The sequence below is a fragment of the Sphaerodactylus townsendi genome, linkage group LG11 (assembly GCF_021028975.2).
Source record: "Sphaerodactylus townsendi isolate TG3544 linkage group LG11, MPM_Stown_v2.3, whole genome shotgun sequence".
Lineage (NCBI taxonomy): Eukaryota > Metazoa > Chordata > Lepidosauria > Squamata > Sphaerodactylidae > Sphaerodactylus > Sphaerodactylus townsendi.
The window spans coordinates 68,614,556-68,624,976 of NC_059435.1; positions in this window are offsets into that span (position 1 = coordinate 68,614,556).

Genomic DNA, 10,421 nt, shown 5'->3' on the forward strand with positions numbered 1-10,421 from the left:
TGTATTCCAATTGTCTTCTCCAGAACGCTAGAAATGTGCAGATTTTTTTTTAAAAAGAGAGAGTGGAGTGTCACAGGAATTTGCGAGAGGTATCAAATTTCATGCAAAGTTCTGCACATTCAGTAGCAGTGTTGCCTCTTAGAGATATCCACTACTTTCAAATTCTCTGCTGAACTGGGAGAATCAGTTGAATCCAGATGAAGTTTACTGCTAATGGAACAGGAGGTGTAAGGAAGTCCTGGGTTGTTACACAGAGGGAGATGTCATTTCTGCCAATTTCCCTTTCTTGTTGCAGACCCCTGATCTACCCCTTGTATCCCCAAGGCTCCCCTGTATCCCTGGAGCACCATTTCAGAATGATAGCTGATTGGGGTAGGCAGCAGTGAGGCAGAAAAGTTCTGCTTTGCTGAGGAAAATGCCTTCCATTAGAGATCCAACTCAATGTATTTATAATGAAGCTGCTACCCTAAATGTTTATAATGGTAACCCTGCCAGCCCTATCATGTTTCCCAGCTAGCAATAAGTGGTCGGAACTCGGATGGCACAATGTCAGTTCCATGATATCTGGACCTGAGTGAGTTGTCTTTAATCAGTAGCGGAAGGAAATGAAATGCACAATTGCTATTTTTGCCCACTGTGTATTTCCAATGCCACGTGCTATTGCAAACTGTGGGGATTTGGGGGAATGACAATGTGGCATCCGTTGTGTTTGCATGCTCCAAGACTTTTGCCATCTCAGCTATTCACTTCCACTTCTCAAAATGTGCTGACTTGAGTGGCACACATTACTCCACACATTACTTCACCACTTATAAATAGTTTCCCTATTAAGGATCAAACAACTCGGTAAACAATGGAAGGTGGTTACATTTTCCATAGTGGGATGATAAATACCAGCTGTTGTTCAGCCGTTCCAATCACCCAGCATCCTGGAAAGATCAGCAGTTCAACCCAGCAGCCCTCTGATCCCTTGCCATTAATTTAGTTCAGCAGAAACCCATTTTAGGCTGTTTTCCTAGATTCAAATGCTAATTAAACCAGTGCACTGGATTTAACAGGCTTTTGTGGCTGAGTTTCTTCTTTCAGACTAGCCCATTTGACATTTTTCTGGTTTGGTTCAGACATCTTCCCTTTGAACTTGACGCACACTGGCACCAGTATTGATTGGCTTTGCCAAACAAGATTTAGATTCAAGTCTAGTAATATCTTAAAGACCAACAAGATTTCCAGGTCCTTCAAGTGCTATTTGGACTCAAATCTAGTTCTTATACTACTGATCAACACGACTACCTACCTAAAGCAAGATCTGACTCTTTCCAAGGAACAACTCTTGAAGCAGGGGTGTCAAACTCATTTGTTATGAGACCGGGTATGATATAAATGTGACTTGGTTGGGCCAGGCCAATGGGGGTGGCTGCCTCAGTTGGGGGGTGCCCAACAGGCTCACCAGCCCAGATTGACACTGGGCAATGCCTTGCCAGCCAGAGCGAATTTTTTTAAAAAATTTATTGTATCATTTGAATTTTACAGTTTATAATAATTTCTTTCTTCATACATTTTCAAACAATACTTTTTCCCCCTTTTCTCCCTCCCCCCATTACTTCTTCTTCATAGTTTTGTCACAGAAACAGCAGTAAGTTCATTCCCTGTAGCCTCTTCTCCCATATTTCTTCATTGACTTGAGCTTTTTTCATCCAGTCCACGCATATTATCCATATCTTCAAAATTTCATTCTGTTAATCTTGCCACGTCTTATTTTTTGTTAATATATTGAAAATATCAAGTGTTCCCAGATATATTCTAACCATTTCTGAAGTGTCCATTTTTTCTTTTCTTTCCAGCCCAAGGCTATTGTTGGTGTTCGATACCATTTTAATATCACTTTTCTTTCTAATTCCATATATTTCTCAATCTTTATATTTTTCCAACTGTCTATTTGCCAGAGCGAATTCACTCTGTCTGTGGTTGTTGCATTTTCTGACCCACAGATCTTATGTGTGAACAGCAGATGTATCTGTTCCAACTCCCAGCAGAAATGTTGCCAGGGAATTAAAGGCTGTTGAAGCTCTTCAGTGCCTTTGAATCACCCTGCATTTTCCAGTTCTAATGGAAGATGTCTAATGTCATCTTCACAATTTACATCTATCAGCAAGCACAAAACAGACATTAACTACTGCGTAAAGGATAAGGCATCCTTCAGGGCAAGGTGGACTTCTGATCTGACTGCATAAGATGGTTCCTTATCCCGGAAGAACAGAAAAATGTAATCTTGGAGGAAGTTGTTGATAGGAAAATTGATGGAGGAGACCATGACATGTATGGTCCCAGGCAAGTAAATTTTAATTGTGACACTTTTACAGTTGGCATGAAACCAAGCAGATTTATAAAAGTAGATTATTCAAATGAAGTATCTGTGGAAGTCAAAGCTCTCATGTGACCTGGATGATGTCAAATCAGAGAATCATCCCCCACATCTAATGTTGCTGCTTTGTTCAAGGCATTTTTTGGAAAGAGAAAAGGGGGTTAGAGCAGGGCTGAGAATGAGGTGGGACTGGCAACTTTGCTTTGGTCAGCATCAACCATGACTTTCCACAGCTGATTTCCCTGATTTTTGTGACATTCTCTTCCAAAATAGCATGACACTATGATACTAGAGAAAGTTAGCAAATCTGTGTGCGTAAAGTGAGGCACCAGCCAAGGACCCTTCACCTTACAACCTGCCTGAGGCTGTGAAGAAATATTGGGGCATATATAGTTCAGTGCTTGAACTATTGGAGGCCAGAAGGGAGTAAACTTCTTGCTGGTATTGTTCAGGCTATCTCAATCTCATCAGATCTCAGAAGCTATGCAAGATCTGCCCTGGTTAGTACTTTGATGGGAGACTGTGAAGGAAGTCCAGGAACTCAGTGCAGAGGCAGGCAATGGCAAATCACCACTGAAAATCTCATGCCTTGAAAATCCTATGTGATCAACCTGTATCAGCTACGACAGCACTTCCCACCACCAGTGTCTGCCTACTGGAACTGCTTCCGGGCATGGACAGCATATGGAATGGACCTGTGTTCCTGTGCAGCCTGCTCCAACGCATTCTGTGGTTGTGGGATCCATAGCTTTGTGGGTCAGTGGGATTGAGTGAGAAGGGACCAGTGTGTGAAACTGACTCCTTTCCGTAGCAGAGGAATAAAGGAGGGACAGTGCAACCCCGTCCTTTATCCTTTTTCTCTATAGCATCCCAAACAAGTTTTTTTGTTTTGTTTTTATACTCTGCTTTTCTGAACTATAAGGAGTCTCAAAGCAGCTTCCAATTTCCCTTCCCTTCCCCTTCCTGCAATGGACACCCTATCAGATTGGTGAGGCTGAGAGAGTTCTGAAAGAACTGTGACTGGCCCAAGGTCACCCAGCAGACTTCTTCTGGAGGTGTAGGGAATCAGATTCGGTCCTCCAGATTAGAGTTCGCTGCTCTTAACCTCTACACCACACTGACTCTCACATCGTCCCCCACATGGGTTCTCCCACTCTTGGAATGATCTTGGGGGATGGGTGGATGGGATGCGTTGCAGGAACAGAGAGAAACGTGGGGAAATTCTGTATGCCATGGCTGAGGCCAAACCACTAGTGTGTGTTGGAGCGGGGAGCTCAAAGTAGTAGTGGGAATGACTACTTCAGTCCTTTTCTTTATGGTACTTTCTATTGGGCTGTAGCCACTGCTTAGGGCTGCTTTTAGAGGTTTAAAAAGCCAAGCTTGATTTGACCATGATTCATTCAGGATCATCATTGCTAAGTTTCCACTAGATCTGAGTCCAGGAGGATCTTAAGAGAAAAACAAGATTTTCAGGGTATACGCTCTTGAGAGTGAAACCTCCCTTTGTCACAGAGCTTTGATTTTCAAAAGCGTATACCCAGATAATCTTGTTGTTCTGTGAGGTGCTGCTGGATCTGAATCTAGATGTTCTACTGCAGAGCAACACATCTACTCTCTGAAACTAACTTTACACTATAAATCAAGTTCTCAAACACTTGAGTATTGCTTTTGGGAGTTAAACCCCCACAAAGGAACCAGATCTAGCCCAAACTGGATAGCTTCTTTACCAAGTCACGGAACTTTTTTGTTTTTCAAAACCAGACAATGCAGTCTTATGTAAGCTTAAAATCAAACCGAAACTGATACTTACAGAAAGATTAAGCGCTAAGTGGGCATTTGAAACCCAGCCCAAACTGGATAGTTGTCAAGATGTGATCCCTCCCCCTCCAAAAAAACCACATCTGACTTCTGAGCAGTGCCTGGGACAGAGCCCCCTGAGTCAAGGGGCAGGTGAAGTCAGAGGCAGAGCTTGGTGGGGTTTAGAAAGGGGTCAGGGTGGTTGTGTTGTTTTTGAGTAAGATGAGAGGAAAGCCAATTGTGTAATGGGAGAACTCCTGCTTGGCATGCAGGAAGTCCCAGGTCAGACTATGACATCTTCAGTTAGGAATTGGCCAGTAGTTTGCCCAGAATTAGTTCCCTTGGAGGAAATGGCAGCTTCATAGGGTGGACTCTGTGGCAGAGGTGTCCAACTCTGGCTCTCCAGATGTTCATCCATCAGCCCCTGCCAGCATGGCCATTGAACATCCAGAGGAGCAGAGTTGGGCACCCCTGCTTTCTGGCATCACAGCCCTTCTGAGCTCCCTCCTTGAACTGGGCCATCCCCAATTCTCGCCCAAAGCTCCAGGAATTTCCCAACTTGCAACTGGCAACCCCTGTTATGAAAGACCTCTGCAGGAGATGTCATGGAAGGCTGTTGCCACGTGAGAGCAGATGATCTGATGCCTTAGAGGGATATTCTGCAGCAATGTAGAGATGCTACAGCAGGCAGCAGTCCAGGAGGATTAAATGAAATATTGCCCCTTTTGATGTTTGGGACTAAGGCTGTTCTGTCTTTGAAATAGATCTGTAAGAGCAGAATATATGTGATGAGCCTAGAAATTCTGACGAGGTCAGGCATTTATCCAGATGCTGAGTAGCATTGTGGTTCTTTCTGATCTATGTATATTTTCAGGGTCTATATGTTGATTTATGTCTGTATGGCTATATATGAAGGATTCATGGATGTTCTTATATTGTACTAGTACATACTTTCATAATACTGCATGGTCTTCAAACCATTTGAAAATAATATAAGACCATAAATAATTGTATTGTATTATATTATATTATATTATATTATATTATATTAAATTATATTATATTATTATATTATATTATATTATAAATAATAATAATAATATATTATATTATAAATAATATAATACTGACCTTGTGTTTTGAGTTATGTAGCTTTGTTCTGTTGCCACTTGGGAGCACATGCTCTGATGCCCTAGAAGCCAGCTAGCTTTCTTTGTTCAGATGGGTTTTTGATTGGTTTAGATCCAGCAAGTCTGGAAACAAAGCTTAGCAGTATTTGGAGAGTGCAGGAATACATTCTAGAACAAAATCTGTCTAATGATGTAAACAAAGAAAAATCTCACGTGTACTAGTGCATCAGGTGAGGGGGTGGATCAACCTTGCCCCTTGATTCTCTGGCTACTGGCCTGAAAACATAAAACCTGGCCTGGCTGAGTTTATTGTTTGGTTAGCAACCTGCCAGAAGGCAAGCTTTTAAGTGGTAATAAACTTTTGTGCTACCACCTAGAAGGTTATGTTTAAGCTCCTGTTAATATCTCCTGCCCTTTCCATTAAAATAATTACTATTTGTTGAACAGCGCAGGAAATAAAACAGGCCTCAGTTGTGTCTAGAAATAAACTGAGTGGCCTATAATGCATGCTGTCCTTACCCCTCAACTCTCCTCTTTGCATTGGGGGTTCCCTGGGATTTTCTATCTTCACCAGATTACCCTGCGCTCTCTCTCTCCCTCCCCCCTCTCTCGGTGCCATCTGTGGTCTAGTGTGGAAACCGCCCCCCCCCCCCAACAGTCTTTTCAATTCTGGAAGAGTTGGAGAAATTGTTGTTGTTGGATAGGGGAGGGCAAGGGGGAGTGAGACAACCTGAAGAAAGCGAAATGCATGCTGATTCTCTTCATTTTCCCTATGCAGGAAGAGGAAAAGTCACGTTTTCAGAGGTTTCAAAAACTGTAGGAATTACCTGATCTGTGGTGTGGTGAGTTTGTGGGTTGGGGGCGGGGGGAGGATGTGCACACAACCCAGAATCTCACCCAAAGGGAATATATGATCACTGTGGGGAAGACCACAGGTGCATAATAAATGACTGACGAGTTGTTCAATCTATTGGCTGAGCAGTTCATGAAGCATTCAGCTCTTTGGTTCTTGACCTCACTTTGAGAAGCCATTCAGCTCTTTGGTTCTTGACCTCACTTTGAGAAGCCATTCAGCTCTTCCATTATTGTTGTCCCTTTCAGGACCCATTCAAGTTTTTTGGTCTTGACATCCCTTTTAGAAGCCATTCAGCTCTTTGGTTCTTGATGTCCCTTTAAGGAATCATTCTGCTCTTTCGTTCTTGATGTTCCTTTCAAAAGCCATTCAGCATTCTGGTTTCCAACATCCCTTTCAGCAGTCATTTGGCTCTATAGTTCTTGATAGCCCTTTATGTTCGGTTAGGATATCTATTTCAGATCTAGTTTGGCTAGCCATACTATCCAGACACCGTTCTAAAAGCAGAGGAAAACAAGGCTACCATAACTAGACTCAGGCATCAAACCTGCTGAAGGTACTGGACACGAGGGGTCCCCACTAAATGGGATGCAGGACTACCAAGTTCTGACTAAGCTGAATTGCCACCAACTTGCCACCAACTTGGCCAAGAACTAAGAGTGGGACTGCAGCTAAGTGAACCAGACTAGCAAAGATGCTTTCTTGTGCAATAATGACAGAATGAATCAGATGGAGAGGCTTGACAGCTCTGGAATCTTCCAATTAGATAGTGTTGTTAGATGTATACAAATGTTCACGCACATATGAAAATCAAGGGCCCTTGGGAGACTTCCTGTACTTCAGTATGCATATAAATAAATATGGAATACTGACATAATAAATGCATAGTTTATTATGTAGTAGTTAATGATAATATATTTATTAGTCACAATCACTGCAAAGACATATAGGTTTATCTTTCTCCATCAGCCATTGCCCTGAAGGTCAAAGATCTGATGGGCACCGCCTTCTTTGCCAAATAACTTTAGAAAAAATGTCCCACTATGTTGTTGGTAGAAAGTGCCATCAAGTTATAGCCAGTTTATGGCAGTTCCTCTTGGGGTTTTAAAGGCAAGTGATGAACAGAGGTGGTTTGAGAAGGCCTGCCTCTGCATAGCAACCCTGGACTTCCCTGGTAGACTCCGTTCTTCTAAGTACTAACCTTGTACTTCACATGTACTAACCTGCTTCAATACCAAGATCTGATAAAGGAACCTTAAAGAGAGAATCCCACATTATCTAGATGATAATGTGTGATCTAGCTGTGTCAGCTATATCTCTGGAACTTCCCATTCTATTTACTCATCTTGTAGCATCCTGCACTAGGTTTTGCCTACTCAAAAGGAGTTGAGAATGAATCACATCCATTCTAAATATACTGATTGCAGATCTGGATTGGAGCTTGGATGTGAACTAAAACAGTCACAAATCTATACACTAGCACAGGAATGGGTCTGAGTCTCCTTACCCAGCATTGTATTATTCTTTTGCCCAAACCTGGTTGTGCCAAACAAGGAAAGAGCCCTCCACTTGCGATCAGTCACCATTTCCTTCCTTCCTTCCTTCCTTCCTTCCTTCCTTCCTTCCTTCCTTCCTTCCTTCCTTCCTTCCTTCCTTCCTTCCTTCCTTCCTTCCTTCCTTCCTTCCTTCCTTCCTTCCTTCCTTCCTTCCTTCCTTCCTTCCTTCCTTCCTTCCCACAAGAAGGTTTACAACGTCTTTTGCCCACAATCCTGCGGTTTGGTCTTATACTCCTGTGCAACAGGCATTGGCTTCCACGCAGCCAGAGTTTTCAGCACTTGGGCAAATTGTTTGTGCTCCAACCTGTAAAGTCCAGGCTCAACCCCTCTTTTTGACTCTTTCTGTTCTCTGTTGGCCTATATTTAGCAAAGGAGATTCTCGAGGAAAGGTGTGATGCTGCCTGCCTGCTTGGAAAGAAAGCATTTCTGGTCCGGCTGGGCACAAGTGAACAGAATGCTGAATGTTCGCTTTCAGTTTGTAAATGTTGTCAAGTGGATTATGCTGTGTGGTACACATTCAAGCTTGAGCGTCATTCTGGCATTAGTATTCCACTGCTGTTCCTCTCTGCAGCACTGGGTTCCTCCAGTTTCTCCAATGTAAACACCCCATAATTAGTTATAATCTAGCGTGCTGCCATCAGCATCTTCCATCAATCACCTCTGGGACAGATTCCTCCCCCAGGCTCTGACTCTTTCTATGACACACAATATGCTTCTCCTTGCATTGCTTCTCTCCCTTGAAAAGTGGCTGGCTTCCATCTCATTTTCTGCTACACACCTCAAGCCACCATGTTGACACCAACCCTGTTGGGGCAAGTTGAAGGCAGGGACAGATTGGTCCAATAACACAGGCCAAAAGGAAGCCAAATAAGATGAGTTCTGCAGGCCTGCATAACTCACATTTGGCCACTAAGATGGACAGGATTCTCAGTTAGCACTTCCTTCAACACCCCTTTGACTTGCCATTTTCCAGGTGAGACCTAGAGTTCTGGAATGACAAGTGATCGCTGGACTACAGTGATCAGTTCCCCTGGAATAAATGGCAGCTCCATTTCTATGGCATCATATCTCCTCCCAAACTCTGCCTTCCCCTGGCACTGACATATAAGTGTATGTGAGAAGGGATAAGTGTGTACAGATAAGTGTGTGTCTGGGGGGGGGGGGACTTCTTTGTGATGCCTACTTTGCTTTACTTGTAATAGGCACCTTTATAGGGAATAGAGTGAGACCTGTTACTTTGAAACTGGGACATGTAGAAGAATAGGGGAGGGAAGGTGGAGTGGTATAGCCCAGTCTCATCAAATATTGGAAGCTTAGCAGGGTGGTACTGGGATGGGAGACCTCCAAGGAAAGCTCTTTAGAGGAAGACAGTGGCTGGCCAATCACCTCTGCTTCTCATTTACCTTGCAAATCCCTTGCTGGGGTCACCATGAGTCAGCTGTGACTTGATGGCACTTTGCACACAGACAAAAACAGAGACAAAGACTTTACATCAGATATACTCTCCAGGCCACCATTTTAGAGACCAGAAAGAATTTTTAAAAATTTAATATTGAAGATCTATCACTAGAGAGATAAACCCAGTGAAATTGACATGATCTAGCAAACTAATGCAAGATAAAAAGACAGCAAAGAAAAAAAAAAAGATAGCAGGCAACTTCCCCAAATGGAGGTTCGTAGAAACAACAAGGAATCAGCAGCCAGGCAAAATGGTGGATTGACTCAGCTAGGAACACTTCGCAGGAGGAGAATCCCTGTGTAAACAAAAAAAAAGTGAAAACCCAACCACGAAGCAAGCAACCATGGAGTAAGTATTGCACGCATAAATGGGCTCAGTCTGCACCATAATAAAGTGGCTCGTGCTTTTTTTCAAAGATGAGTCTCGACAATATTTTCTCATAGGAAATGGATGTAGCCCAGGAGACCCTTAACTTCTCAATGCACAGGGAAGAGTTACTCCTTTCCCTAGCCCCTACCTAGCTTCTTAAAAGGTAAAGGTAGTCCCCTGTGCAATCACCAGGTAATTACTGACCCATGGGGTAATGTCACATCACAATGTCTACTAGGTGGACAATGTTTAGGAGGTGGTTTGCCATTGCCTTCCCCTGTCATCTACACTTTACTCCCTGAAAGCTGGGAATTCATTTTACGAAAGGCTAACTCAACCTGGAGCCAGCTACCTGAAACTGACTTCTGTCAGGATTGAACTCAGGTCATGAACAGTTAATTAAGCTCTTTTTTGGAGAGTATCAAGCTGATGCATGGACATTATTGAGACAATGTTCATTTTCTGTGCCATTATAACAGTAGCATATGTCCCACCTTGAGAGATATACCTGGGACAGGAAAAACAAGCAAAAGCATAGCTAAGAGGTTGCAGATGGCAGCTGCGTTCATCCCAAGCTGCCCTCTGGCAGTGACAATGAGGCGACAATCTAGCATTTGAGCAAAATTCTATGGCACTTTGGGGCATTCATCAAAAGTGATGCCATGCCACTAGCATGGTACCATTTTTTAAAATCATCCCACTGGTCCTCAGTGGACTGGAGGGTACAGTTGCCAACCTCCAAGTGGTGCCTGGAGATCTGGAATTAAAACTTTGAAACACTCTCACCTGGAGGTCCACCAGCTGCCATCTCTGCAAGAGTTTAGGTCCCTAGCCTAGACATACAGGTGATCCCTCCTGTGTAGTGCCTCCACCATCCCTTTTATTTACCTGCTGT